At 41.7% G+C, this 12,767-nt stretch overlaps 1 protein-coding gene across 4 annotated transcripts in view; it reads right to left on the reverse strand.

The window, feature by feature from the left end:
* LOC119972651 (band 4.1-like protein 3) overlaps positions 1 to 10,607 on the reverse strand; it is a 404,335-nt gene extending 393,728 nt beyond the window's left edge. For 3 of the 4 annotated variants that reach the window (XM_038809700.1, XM_038809702.1, XM_038809693.1), the window contains exon 1: positions 10,357 to 10,607. The gene's annotated coding sequence lies outside the window, so the exon portion shown is untranslated. Of the gene's footprint in view, positions 1 to 8,607; positions 8,659 to 10,356 lie in introns of all 4 variants that reach the window. The other variant, XM_038809701.1, reaches the window with a different exon arrangement.
* Positions 10,608 to 12,767: the final 2,160 nt, after the last annotated feature.

The raw sequence follows: 12,767 nt of genomic DNA on the forward strand, positions 1-12,767 counted from the left end.
ATGGCGCTGAGGACCCGGGTTTGATCCCAGCCCTGGGCCACTGTCTGTGTGGAGTTTGCACATTCTCCCCGTGTCTGCATGGGTTTCATCCCCACAACCTAAAGATGTGCAGGTTTGATGGATTGGCCACGCTAAATTGCCCTTTAATTAGAAAAAAAAATAATTGGGTACTCTAAATTAAAAAAAGAAAATATATTTCCAAAGTGCTACGATGAATCATCTGATTTTATTGAAAATTCAAGACAGATTTTAAAGAATTTTACAATGGCATTAATAGTTTATGCAGGTATGACACATTAGGTTACTAGTAAATATACTTGACCATAACATCAAAAGTACAACCTATTTAATGGATCTTATTCTTTCAATTTCATGTTAAAATACATATGACTTTCTTATTGCATTAGGTTAATTATACAGGAACAATTCAATGACTCACAGGTACTGGAAATGACTCACTTAATTCCAAGCAGGGTTCAAGATTATTTTTATCCTCAACCAACTAAATTTCAGAAGATAGGAGGACTGGTAGGGTTGGGGGTGGGGTGAGGAAGACATTAAATTATACAGATATTTTATTAACAAGTACCTGCAAGCAACATTTCGCAATTACATTTGCTTTAAAAAGATAAATTAAAACTTAGGACTTGGGTTAGCCTCGTGATTCATCCCACACTGAGGTGCAGTAAAATACAGAACCAAATAAAAAGTCAGCCTCCTCCAAATAGTTAGCGAGAGGAAAACTGAGAATATTGGGACAGCCAACACACCTTTAGCTTCTGCCCACATGTAGCTGGCTGTCAATGATAACATTTCCACCTCCCAAACAACAGCAGTTTTACTTTTGAGTCTTAAGTTTCGTTCGCAATTGTACTGCTAATTTCTGGAATACTGTGTGTATTATATTTTTTAAAACAAAACACAGCCATACCAAATAAATTGTCTGCAAATGTTAAAGTACCTGAAGCGTGTGTCAGGGAAGGAAAGCTATGAAGTATAACAAAAAACAACTTCTGGGTATACTTCTAAAAGCCTATTGTTTTACCATATTGTGTAGGTGGTGTAGTGCAAGGTAATACAATGAGGCAGAGCTGAATCACAATGGTGATTTATTCTTGTTAACATAAGGAAGAGATATAACACACACATATACATACATACAGGCATGGCCCACAAAGGATCACCTGTTAAAGGGACCTTGCTTTTACAGCGGGCAACTGTTTTATGGTCAAAACCTCATCTATGAAACTACAAATCCGTTTTAGTAAAGCAGTCAAAATTCCCTCTTACACAATTGAAAGTACCCACACTGCTGCAAAATGAACTCCATGCCTCCTATAATTATTGACTAAAGGTGCAAACAATTGCCTTCCAGTCCACAATATTGAATTCAATAGGTAAATGATCAATCCTCAAAAAAAAAATATAGAAGGTTTCTGTTGGTCTGCTGAATGAATGAAGGATGCTAATGAATAGTGATTTGAGGCTACATATTTGCAAACTATGGTCAGTATGGACGTTTTTGTTCTACTTGGTGAATTTCTTTTTACACATTGTTCCAACAATCACCGGAAATATTTCTAGAGAAATAAAACCATCAAAAGTAAACCTACTTTTGCTCCAGACTTAGGAAACTTACCAACATCATTCATGTAATACTTGTTAGAAATATGGACAATAAGTCATTCATTACTTACAAATCACTTTATTGTACTTCGGGATTGAAGATAGGCAGACCAATGAATGGGACCAAAGGTTCAGCACTTTAACCCATTTTACAGTCAGTTGGCAGAGCATTGGTCCTACAGCCCTCTCAAACCTCCCATTAAATTCTTTGACATAATTCCAGAACTGTGAAAGACTTAACGAGGTTTATTTTCCTATTTCACCACCCAATTGATAAGCTGCCCCAAACTTCCATCACTTTCCCAGTAAAATTAAAAGTTATGTTCGCTTTGACAGCTTAACTTTTAAGATCCATCTCCAACCCTGTGCCTAACAGAAGATGTTCCATGAATCCAAAGCTGCCTACTCATGAAAATCTTAAAGATTTCTACTAAAGCCCTCATCCTGGCTAGAAAATAACCCAGCCCTCTTAGCTCTGAGTCAGAACTGAAGCCTCCTCATAACAACAGCTCGCTTTCCTGTTAAATTCCAACATCTTTTACTAAACCTCATCACTTTGCATCTACCCATGTTAAATTCCATCTCCAACTCTCTGACAATTGATAAGCTAGAGTGGGCAAACTAAGCCAGACATTGATCAGTGTAGATGGCATCTAATTGGGTGCCCAAGTTGTTTTTTTTCCAATTAAGGGGCAATTTAGCATGGACAATCCACCTACCCTGCACATCTTTGTGTTGTGGGGGTGAGACCCATGCAGACTGAGGGAGAATTTGCAAACTACACACAGACTGTGATTCAGGGCCAGGATTGAACCCGAATCCTCAGCACCGTGAGGTAGCAATGCTAACCACTGCACCACCTTGCCGCTCTTTGGGTGCCCAAAAAAAATTACACCATCTAAGTAATTTAGAAAATTATGAACAACAGTGGTTCTAGCACCACCTCCAGTGAGAACCATCTGGTTTCTGTTCTGACCCTCCCCTATGCACCAACAATATTTGCCGACTACCTTTCAGCTTTGCATCAGGCATCAATCAAGTAGCCAATCTATCCCATGAACATGCACCTTGTGAATCTGTCTATTATTTGACACAGGATCAAATGGTTTATTAAATTCAGGCCAATAATATGCCTTGTCTTTACCAGATAAAAACATCCATGAAAAACAATAATTTAATCAAGCACAACCTCCCTCTTTTGAAAATGTGCTGGCTCTTTTCAATCAGAAAAGTATATAACTTGCTAATTCACAAGTTGGCTGGGGAATCTCCAATCAGAACTAAAACTTGGAATTTTTAGTCCATTGAAACTACTAGTAAATTTTGCTTTTTGGTGTTATAGCAATTAAGGATATTGAATCTTGCTCTTCCAGTCCGTTGCAGGTTAAATCCATCAATCGAGCATGTGCCATAGATGCTAACAACCAAGTGCTTCACCATGTGAGAATATAATGGGCATTGATGGTGGGTGGCTAAAACCAGTGGCTGGTTAGTTCAGAGTGTTCGAGCGTGGTGCCAATAATGCCATTGTCAGGGGTTCAATCCCCTTACTGACTATTGACACTCGTTTGTCACATTGTTGTTATTTCTGGAGTGGCACAGTGGTCAGCACTGCTGCCTCACAGCACCAGGGGCCTGGTTTAGATTCTGGCCTTGAGAGATCGTCTGTTTGGAGTTTTCACATTCTTCCCATGACTGCACGGGTTTATGCACCAGTTTCCTCAATCAGTCCAAAGACCAATGCATGGGGCAACAGGGCTAGGACGGAGGAGCAGGCCTAGGTAGAATGCTCTTTTGGAAGGTCAGTGCAAACTCAAAGGGCCGAATGGCCTCCTTCTGCTGCACTGTAGGGATTCTACTGAAACTCATACTTATCAGAAACAGAAAATAGGACCAGAAGTAGGCCATTCAGCCCTTTGAGCCTGCTCCACCATTCATTATAATCACGGCTGATCAACCCGACAACCTGTTCATGCTTCAGCCCCCGCCCCTCCATATTCTTTGATCCTTTTCACCCCAAGACCTATATCTAATTCCTTCTTGAAAACATACAATGTTTTGGCCTCAATTGCTTTCTGTGAGAGTGAATTCCACTCTCTGGATGAAGGAATTTCACCTCATCTCAATCCTAAATGGTTTATCCCTTATCCTCAGACTGAGCCCTGGTTTCGGACTCCCCCGCCATCAGGAACATCCTTCCTACATTTACCCTGTTTAGTCCTGTAAGAATTTTGCAGGTTGTTATGGGATCCCCCCACCTTCGTTCTTCTAAACTCCAGCGAATATAATCCTAACCAACTAAATCTCTCCTCATACATAAATCGCACCATCCCAGGAATTAGTCTGGTAAACCTTCACTGCGCTCCCTCGATAGTAAGAACTTCCCTTCCTCCGATAAGGAGACCAAAGGGGCTGGTTTAGCTCACAGGGGCTGGTATAGCTCACTTGGCTAAATCACTGGCTTTTAAAGCAGACCAAGCAGGCCAGCAGCACGGTCCGATTCCCGTACCAGCCTCCCTGGACAGGCGCCGGAATGTGGCGACTAGGGGCTTTTCACAGTAACTTCATTGAAGCCTACTCGTGACAATAAGCGATTTTCATTTCAAAACTGCACACTAATTTCAGGAGTGGTCTCAGCTGTAAACAGAGGTACAAATACATAGAGAGCTACAGGTCTGATTAATGTCACATGGAGAAATATACTATGCCAGCTATATATCAAGATTTCACAAATTGACATAGAAAATTAAATTTTGTAGCATTACTGCGTTGTAATATTAAAAAGAGAGTTATATTTTGGAAAGTTTGGACTTGTGTGTTTCCATTTTGCATATTAGTACCACTTCCAGGTCAGTTAAAATATAACTCATCCCAACATGTGCTTTAATCACCCCACCTTTGACGGCGAATTTTCTCCAGGTCTAAAGTCTTTGGGCGGGATTCTCCGATCCCCCGCCAGGTTGGAGAATCCCCGGGGGGGGCGGCGTGAATCCCGCCCCGCCGCTCCGATTCCGGCTGCCGTATTCTCCAGCACCGGTTCTCAGGCGGGGACGGGAATCATGCCGCGGCGGTCGGGGGCCGTTGGCAACAGCCCCCCCCCCAATTCTCCGGGCCCCGATGGGCCAAGCGGCCATCAGTGTTTGGCCAGTTCCGCCGGTGTGAAATGGACATGGTCTCACATGGCGGGACTTGGCTAGTAGGCCGGCTACTGAAGTCCTCGGGGGGGGGGGGGGGGGGACGACGACGCGGGGGGGGGATCCGGCCCGGGGGGGGGGGGGCACAGTGACCTGGCCCGCAATCGGAGCCCACTGATCTACGGGTGGGCCTGTGCCATGGGGGCACTCCTTCCTTCCTCACCGGCCTCTGTATGGCTCCCCCATGGCCGGCGCGGAGGAGAACCCCCCTGCACATGCGCTGAACATGCCAGCCAATAACATTGTATTCCTTGGTATCACAAGTGCACATTTAAATACTTCTGAAATGTTATGAGGGTCTCTACCTCCACAACCCTCCCAGGCAGCGAGTCCCAGACTCCCACCAGTGCCCTCTAAACCTCCTGCCTCTTACCTTAAAACAATTCTCCTGGTCATTGATTCCACCAACAAGGGGAAAGTTTTTTTCCTGTCTACTCTATCTATGCCCTTCATAATTTTATACATCTCAATCATGTTCGCCCTCAGTCTCCTCTGCTTCAAGGAAAACAACCGCAGTCTACCCAATCTCTCTTTATAGCTAAAACTCTCCACCCAGACAACATCCTGGTAAATCTCCTCTTCGTCCTTTCCAGTGCTACCAAGTCCCTCCTATATGGTGGATTCCAGAACTGCACACAGTACTCTGGATGTGACCTAACCAATGTTTTATACAGTTCCAGCATAACCTCCCTGCTCTTAAACTCTATGCCTCAGTTAATAAAGACTAGTATACCATATGCCTTTTTAACCACTGTATCCACCTACCCTGCTACCTTAAAGGACTGGTGTACATGCACACCAAGGCCCCTCTGATCCCAGGGTCCTGCCGTTCATCATGTATTCCTTTTCCTTGTTTGTCCTAACCAAGTGCATCCCCTCACACTTATCCGGATTGATTTCCATTTGCCACTTATCAGCCTATCTGACCAGTCCATCTATAACATTCTGAATTCCAAAGCTATTTAGCACCCCACCAATTTTCATGTCATCCATGAACTTACTGATCAACCCTCCTACATTCATGTCTAAATCATTTACATAAACCACAAATTGCAAGGGCCCCAAATTGGCAGATTTCCCCCTGCGGGACCCAACTGGATACAGGCTTCCAGTCAGAAAAATACTACTCGACCATCACCCTCTGCTTACTGATACTTAACCGATTCTGGATCCAATTTGCCAAATTTCCTTGGATCCAATGGGTCCTTACCTTTGCTATCAGCCTCTCTTTTGGACCTTGTCAAAAGCCTTTCTGAAATCCAAGTAGATAGTCACCTATTCAAAAAATTCAATCAACTTGGTCGGACATGACTTCCCCTTAACAAAATTATGTTAACGGTTCTTGATTAATTCCTGCCTCTCCAAATGCAGATTCTGCCTCAAGATTGCTTCCAATAGTTCTCCCCACCACTGAGGTTAGACTGACTGGCCTGTAGTTTCCTGGTTTATCCCTTTCTCCCTTCTTGAATAATGGGGCCACATTCTATCCTCCAGTTCTCCTCCAGTAGTCCGGCACCTCTCCTGTGGCCAGAGAGGAATTGAAAATTACCAGCGCCCCTGCTATTTCTGCTCTTGCCTCACTCAACTGCCCGGGTACATTCATCTGGCCCTGGAGATTAGTCTACATTTAAGCCTGTCAGACTACTCAGAAACTCCTCTCAGTCTATGTTAATTTATTAAATTTCATCACAGTCCTTCCCCCGATTTCTGTATCCACATCGTCCCTCTCACTAGTGAACACTGAAACAATGTATTAATTTAGAACCTTACCTATGTCCTCCGACTCCATATGCAAATTCCCACTGTGGTCCTTATGGGCCCTACTCTTTCCCTAGTTATCCTTTTACCTTTAATGTAATTGTAAAACGACTTAGGACTTTCCTTCATTTTACCTGCTAGTATCCTATCATACCCCCTTTTTGCTCTCCTAATTTCCTTTTCAAGTTCCGCCTTACACCTTCTATATACCTCTCGGGTGTCTGCTGTTTTGAGCTCCCCATTTCTGCCATAGGCCTCCCTTTTTCTTTTTACCCAATCCAGGGTTCACTGGATTTGTTGGTCCCACCCTTTTTCTTTGTTGGAACATGTTGGCCCTGTACTCTCTCTACTTCCTTTTTAAAAATTCATTCACAGCCTAATTGGCCATCACAGGTGAGGCCCATCACCAATTTTTCTTCAGAAGATGACGGTGATCCATCTTTGCGAATACACTGAATGGCTTGTTCCGCCATTTCAGAGGGCGGTTGAGAGTCAACAGCTTTGGTTATGGGTTTGGAGTCACATGTAGGGCAGACTAGGTAAGGATGGCAGATTTTCTTTATTCACGTACATTGAGTCAACTAGATGTCTTTTTAAAAAAACAACAATCCACTCATCTCATGGTCACCTTTAATGAAACTAACTTTTATTCCAGCTTTATTTTATAGCACTTAAATTGCAAGTTTCTATGATGGGGTCAGAACTCTGTCTCCAGATCAATACTCCACTAACATAATGGCTACGACAGTACCACACTGGTCAAGTCCCAAGGAGAGCAAGTCAGCTCAGTAGAAAATTTTCATTAGCAACTGCATTCTGTAACAATAGTACGTGGCTCCATTTGAACACATGCCACTGATCCATTTTAAAATATGCGTTGCCTTCTTTCCATGTATTTTTCAAAAAAATGTTTACTAATAATGCATTTTCCCAATAATCATAAAAGCAGCCCAAATTGCACTGCTCCTTAGATATCATATATTAGATGCCATAGTATATGTTAGAATGTTTTCTGATATTGTAATTGGAGTTTGCCAGACTGAGAAGGCCAAGTTACTTGACGGAGACGAAAAGCTAAACGGAACACTAGTGCGATTCGCCCAGCATCACCTTGTTGCTATTTCTGCTTAGGATTGTGCATTAGCTTGCTACAATCTTGTTGTACTGCATGTATTAACCTCATCAGACCACCTTTTAGTTCAATTAACATGCTTAACAAGTAACAAGGGAAAATGTATATCCATATCTTTCCACACTGCTTCCAAGACCATATTAAAATTCTACCACTAATGTATTTAGAAAGCTTTTGGTATTGAATCTCAAATTGAAGTCACTTTTGCACCATTAATGTTAATTTAGGTATTGATCGCATCTTGTACGCTGTGCCACAGTATGGATGTAATAATGGACCACATTTTATTGCAACATGTGACTTACTGGTATACAATAACTTTAAGCCAAAAACGATTATTTTATGAAATCTAACACACTAGCAGTTATAAATTACTTTAATGTGGATTAACAAATACTCATCTCCATGCAACAAAATAACCATCAAGTTGAAATACTAAATATATCTAATTCAAATATCAAACTATGAAATGTACTTGCGATAACATTACACATTTTGCGATAAGAATATAGAAATAGATTTAACTTGCATGTACAATTAACATCAGCTTCATAGTTTAGTAATCCACCATATAGTTCTCTCTTATTTGTATTATACATTTAACAGTCTCAGGTAATACATATGACAATAAAGTACTCACAGGGATGAATTAGGTCCCAAGTCCAAGAAAGATGTTAAGTCACATTATGGAATGGTCATGATCGTAACATGAAAAACAAAATTAGCAATAAGATCAGAAGAATAGCGAGCAGAGTATAAGAAATGTTTTCCTGAAGGAAATTTACATTTATTATATTCCAGTCCACATTGTAGACCCACAGTACAGACAAGTAACATGATCTACTAATCCCAATGATTAATAAATACTAAAAATGATTTATATATTCATCTGTGTACCTGTCTCTTCCCCCCACTCTTCAAAGCTTGCAGACTTCTACAATGGGAATACTGAAATGGAGATTTTGAAAAAAAAGGCAGCCTTTAAAGTTGCTGCCTCACAATTTCTTATTTAAAAATCTACTATACAATGTATTTGAATGGTTATATACACAATGTATCTGAATACAGTTATCATTTTAGGACTATAAATCATAGAATATATTCAATTGCTTTGAGCTGGTTTCTGCAGATCAAAGTTTAAATTGAAAACGAGAAATGAAAATCGCTTATTGTCACGAGTAGGCTTCAATGAAGTTACTGTGAAAAGCCCCTAGTCGCCACATTCCGGCGCCTGTCCAGGGAGGCTGGTACGGGAATCGAACCGTGCTGCTGACCTGCTTGGTCTGCTTTAAAAGCCAGAGATTTAGCCCAGTGAGCTAAACCAGCTAAATTCAGTGTATTCGCAAAGATTCACTGATTCACATATGATAAACAAAGAACGCAATTCTGAAATTTGTTTCTGCTGTAAAATTAACCAAACTTTACCATCTCTAGAAGGATCAGTATTGAAAATAATTTGACTCTTCATTTCTATCTACACGTTGATTTTCCTTGAAGCAAATAAATAGACTTTAGTACTCAACTACAGAAATAACATGATTCTCAAGTTCAATTCAAGACAAATTAACTTTGGGGTAAACATGACTGGGAACAGTTGTATCTTTGTAACAAGCTTGACATATACTTCACTCTTAAACCAAACTTAAACCAAATAACTGAAACTAAACTGGTTCTAACCTTACTCTACTGCTGCAACCTCAAGTTACAAGGCTTTCTGCAAAGAATTCATGAAATGCAAATTTTATTTGATTTTCAATATTTGTTGTGGGTCTGTAGAAGAAACCTATCGTCAATTAGACACAGCACAGGCGTATCATTTAGAGACAACTGTTTTACTTGATGCCAGTTGTAAATTAATCCAATTTAATCAGCAGTTCTACAATTACCAAACTGCTACATAATCAAATTAAACGGGATGAGCTGATGACTATTTTTTTCCCACTGGTTGTTCCAACAAATCAATGAAATGCATTAGTTATGGCAGAGGATACCCATTGCAAGCATAATACATTTACTGCATAAAGAAAGCTGCTACTTGTTATATTGTAACAGTATTTAAAAAACCTGCAACATAAGTAACTGACCCTCGATCATCTTCAGTTGTATCTTATATGGAGATTTATTTTAAACGGCTTAAGGCTAAGTAGTTTAAAAACAATCAGACGCATTCCCATAAAGCTTGATGAAAATAAACTTGCAACATCTCTTCACTCAAGTAACAACGTAATTATGAAATTAATAAACCAAGATTTCTACAGATACAATGGGCGTTTTGATTGGTTTCTTGTGCAAGGCTGGGGAGTAGTAATTTTGCTGTTTGTGCCATAAACAAAATGTGACATTTTGATTTCTTTTGCTCCCAATACAACTGCCAAGATGTCGGAGAAGGCATCGGCGGTCCACAAATTCCGTGTCCCTATCAACAATTAGCTTACTCTGCAAAGTACTTTCATTTGAAAAGCAAATGATCTTCAATAAACATTAAGCCCCAGGTGAAGGCAGATCTCCATGAACTCGGATCTGGCCTGTGTGTCACAGGGACCACAGGAAAACTCTTGACTCAACATTTTCCATCCATACTATTCTTGTCAGATCATTCGTCGGGACTGCAAGAAAGACAAGTCTTCAGAAGACATAATCCCTTACCTGTCCCCCTTTCAAAAAAAGAATCTCGAGTCCTTATAGATAGCCCGAGTTAGAAACCACTCGGGAGGTTGAAAAGGTCAGCATATATGTTTGATCCGTCGTGTTTCGGGGTTTCTTTGAAAAGGTTAAACATACAACCATTGGCAAAAGATCGCAACTCCAATTCTTCCTTTCACAATGCACTAACTGAAAACTCCGGCACGGGCTGGATTTCACCTTCTGTCAACTTAACAGCAGGACACTCCCCGCACCAGGCAGGCACACTGCTCAGCAAGGGGGCGGGTACACCGAGGCTATTGGTAAACCGCATCCATCAGCAGTCCGCATTTACCAATCGGAGTACTGGGACGCCAGTCATGACCAAGATCAATATATGTCACCTTGCTCGCTGCTGTCAAACAACAGAGGGTAGGTTAGCATTTCAACTCGGTCTGAATCAGACGGTGCCAGCTTATAAAAGAGCTCCAAACAACAATGTGGGGGAAGTGGGCTGCAGAGGGAATGGAACATGGCGTTAATAAATCAGGAACCAACTGGACCCAGATAAATGTTTAAAATGCAGCTCGGTTGTGAAAAAGTTGATTTTTTTTTTCCCCCTGAAGTAGTTGATGCTGCAACGGAACGCGGAAGCTAGTCCGAGGACGCAGAAATATTCATCGCCCACGGCATCTTGTTTTACATTGTCAAATCCAGCAGCTTCTGAGAGGTGACTGTCCATCCCTTTGTCGCAACAACCTCTGTGGGTGAACAAGAGGCGGGTACACCGAGGCTATTAAGTGTCCCCTATTTCGGAAGCAAATAATTAGCTGTTTTGGAAACAACCGGAGACCAAGTACATTTGTTAGCCAATGATCCTGAATCTTATCTGAAAATGGTTTTAAAAAGTCACGAATTTATATGAGGCATTTTACGATCAAGTACTTTTGAAGTGCAGCCACTATTGTAATGTAGAAGAGACACTGCCGATTTGAAAATGGCAAAGTCGCGCAAAAACCCCAGTTAATCTATTCTTAGCGATATTGCTCGAAGGGTCAATTTATAAGTATGAGGTTCGTTTGCTCAGTTGGTTGGATGACTTTGGGAGTGTTGGCAACAGCGTGGGTTCAATTCCTGTTCTGGCTGAAGTTATTCATGAAGGCCCACCTTGCCCCTCGCCTGAGGTGTGACTCTCCTCCGGACCAGTCAACTCCCAAAGGGGTGAGGAGTAGCTTATGGCACTGTGGTGACATTTATTATCCAGGACATTGGGGGGAATTCTCGGATCTCCAGCAGACCGTAGGATCTTCCAGATCCACCTGAAAGGGCAGATGAGACTTCCATTGTGCACTTCTTCATCTCTCACAGTGAAGTGTCAATCTACATTGTTCAAAAGCAGGGCACTATAACACCAAACTTTCTTACTTAAGAGACAAGAGCACCGCCAACTAAACTAAGACCAGTAGGTTTTCTTCTTACTTATTTCACACACCACCTAAAACTTTAATTAACTTCCTGAAACATACATTCTAACTTTGTTTCAACAAGAGTGGAAATAATTGTTTTAGTTTTGGGGCTTCAGAAGCAAATATAATTGAACTTGTTCCACTATGCATTGAGGGTTGTTTTAGCTCAGTGGGCTAGACAGCTGGTTCGTGACGCAGAACAAGGCCAGCAGCACAGGTTCAATTCCCGTACCAGCTTACCCGAACTGGCGCCGAAATGTGGCGACTAGGGGCTTTTCACAGTAACTTCATACTTGTGACAATAAAAGATTATTATTAGTAGATCTTGGGCTGGATTCTCTGATTCTGAGGCTATGTACCCATGCCAGCGTGGCAACAGTGACCATCATCCCTGTACCAAAGAAAAGCAAAACAGCGTGCCTTAATGACTATCGTCCAGTGACTCTGACATTCATCATTATGAAGTGCTTTGAAAGGTTAGTCATGGCACGAATCAACTACAGCCTCTCGGATTGCCTTGATCCACTACAGTTCACCTACCGCTGCAACAAGTCCACAACAGACGCCATCTCCCAGGCCTTGCACTCAACCCTGGAACACCTAAATAACAAAGACACCTATATCAGACTCCTATTTATTGACTACAGCTCAGCCTTCAACATCATTATTCTCATCTCCAAACTCCCGTGGTCTGGGCCTTGGCTCCTCCCTCTGTGACTGGATCCTGAACTTCCTAACGCACAGGCCTAACGATAGGCAACAATACCTCCTTCATGATCATCATCAACACTGGTGCCCCACAAGGCTGTGTCCTCAGCGCCCAAATAGAACATAGAACATAGAACAGTACAGCACAGAACAGGCCCTTCGGCCCTCAATGTTGTGCCGAGCCATGATCACCCCACTCAAACCCACGTATCCACCCTATACCTGTAACCCAACAACCCCCCCTTAACCTTACTTTTATTA

This window comes from Scyliorhinus canicula, chromosome 10 (assembly GCF_902713615.1).
Source record: "Scyliorhinus canicula chromosome 10, sScyCan1.1, whole genome shotgun sequence".
NCBI classification, from domain to species: Eukaryota; Metazoa; Chordata; class Chondrichthyes; order Carcharhiniformes; family Scyliorhinidae; genus Scyliorhinus; species Scyliorhinus canicula.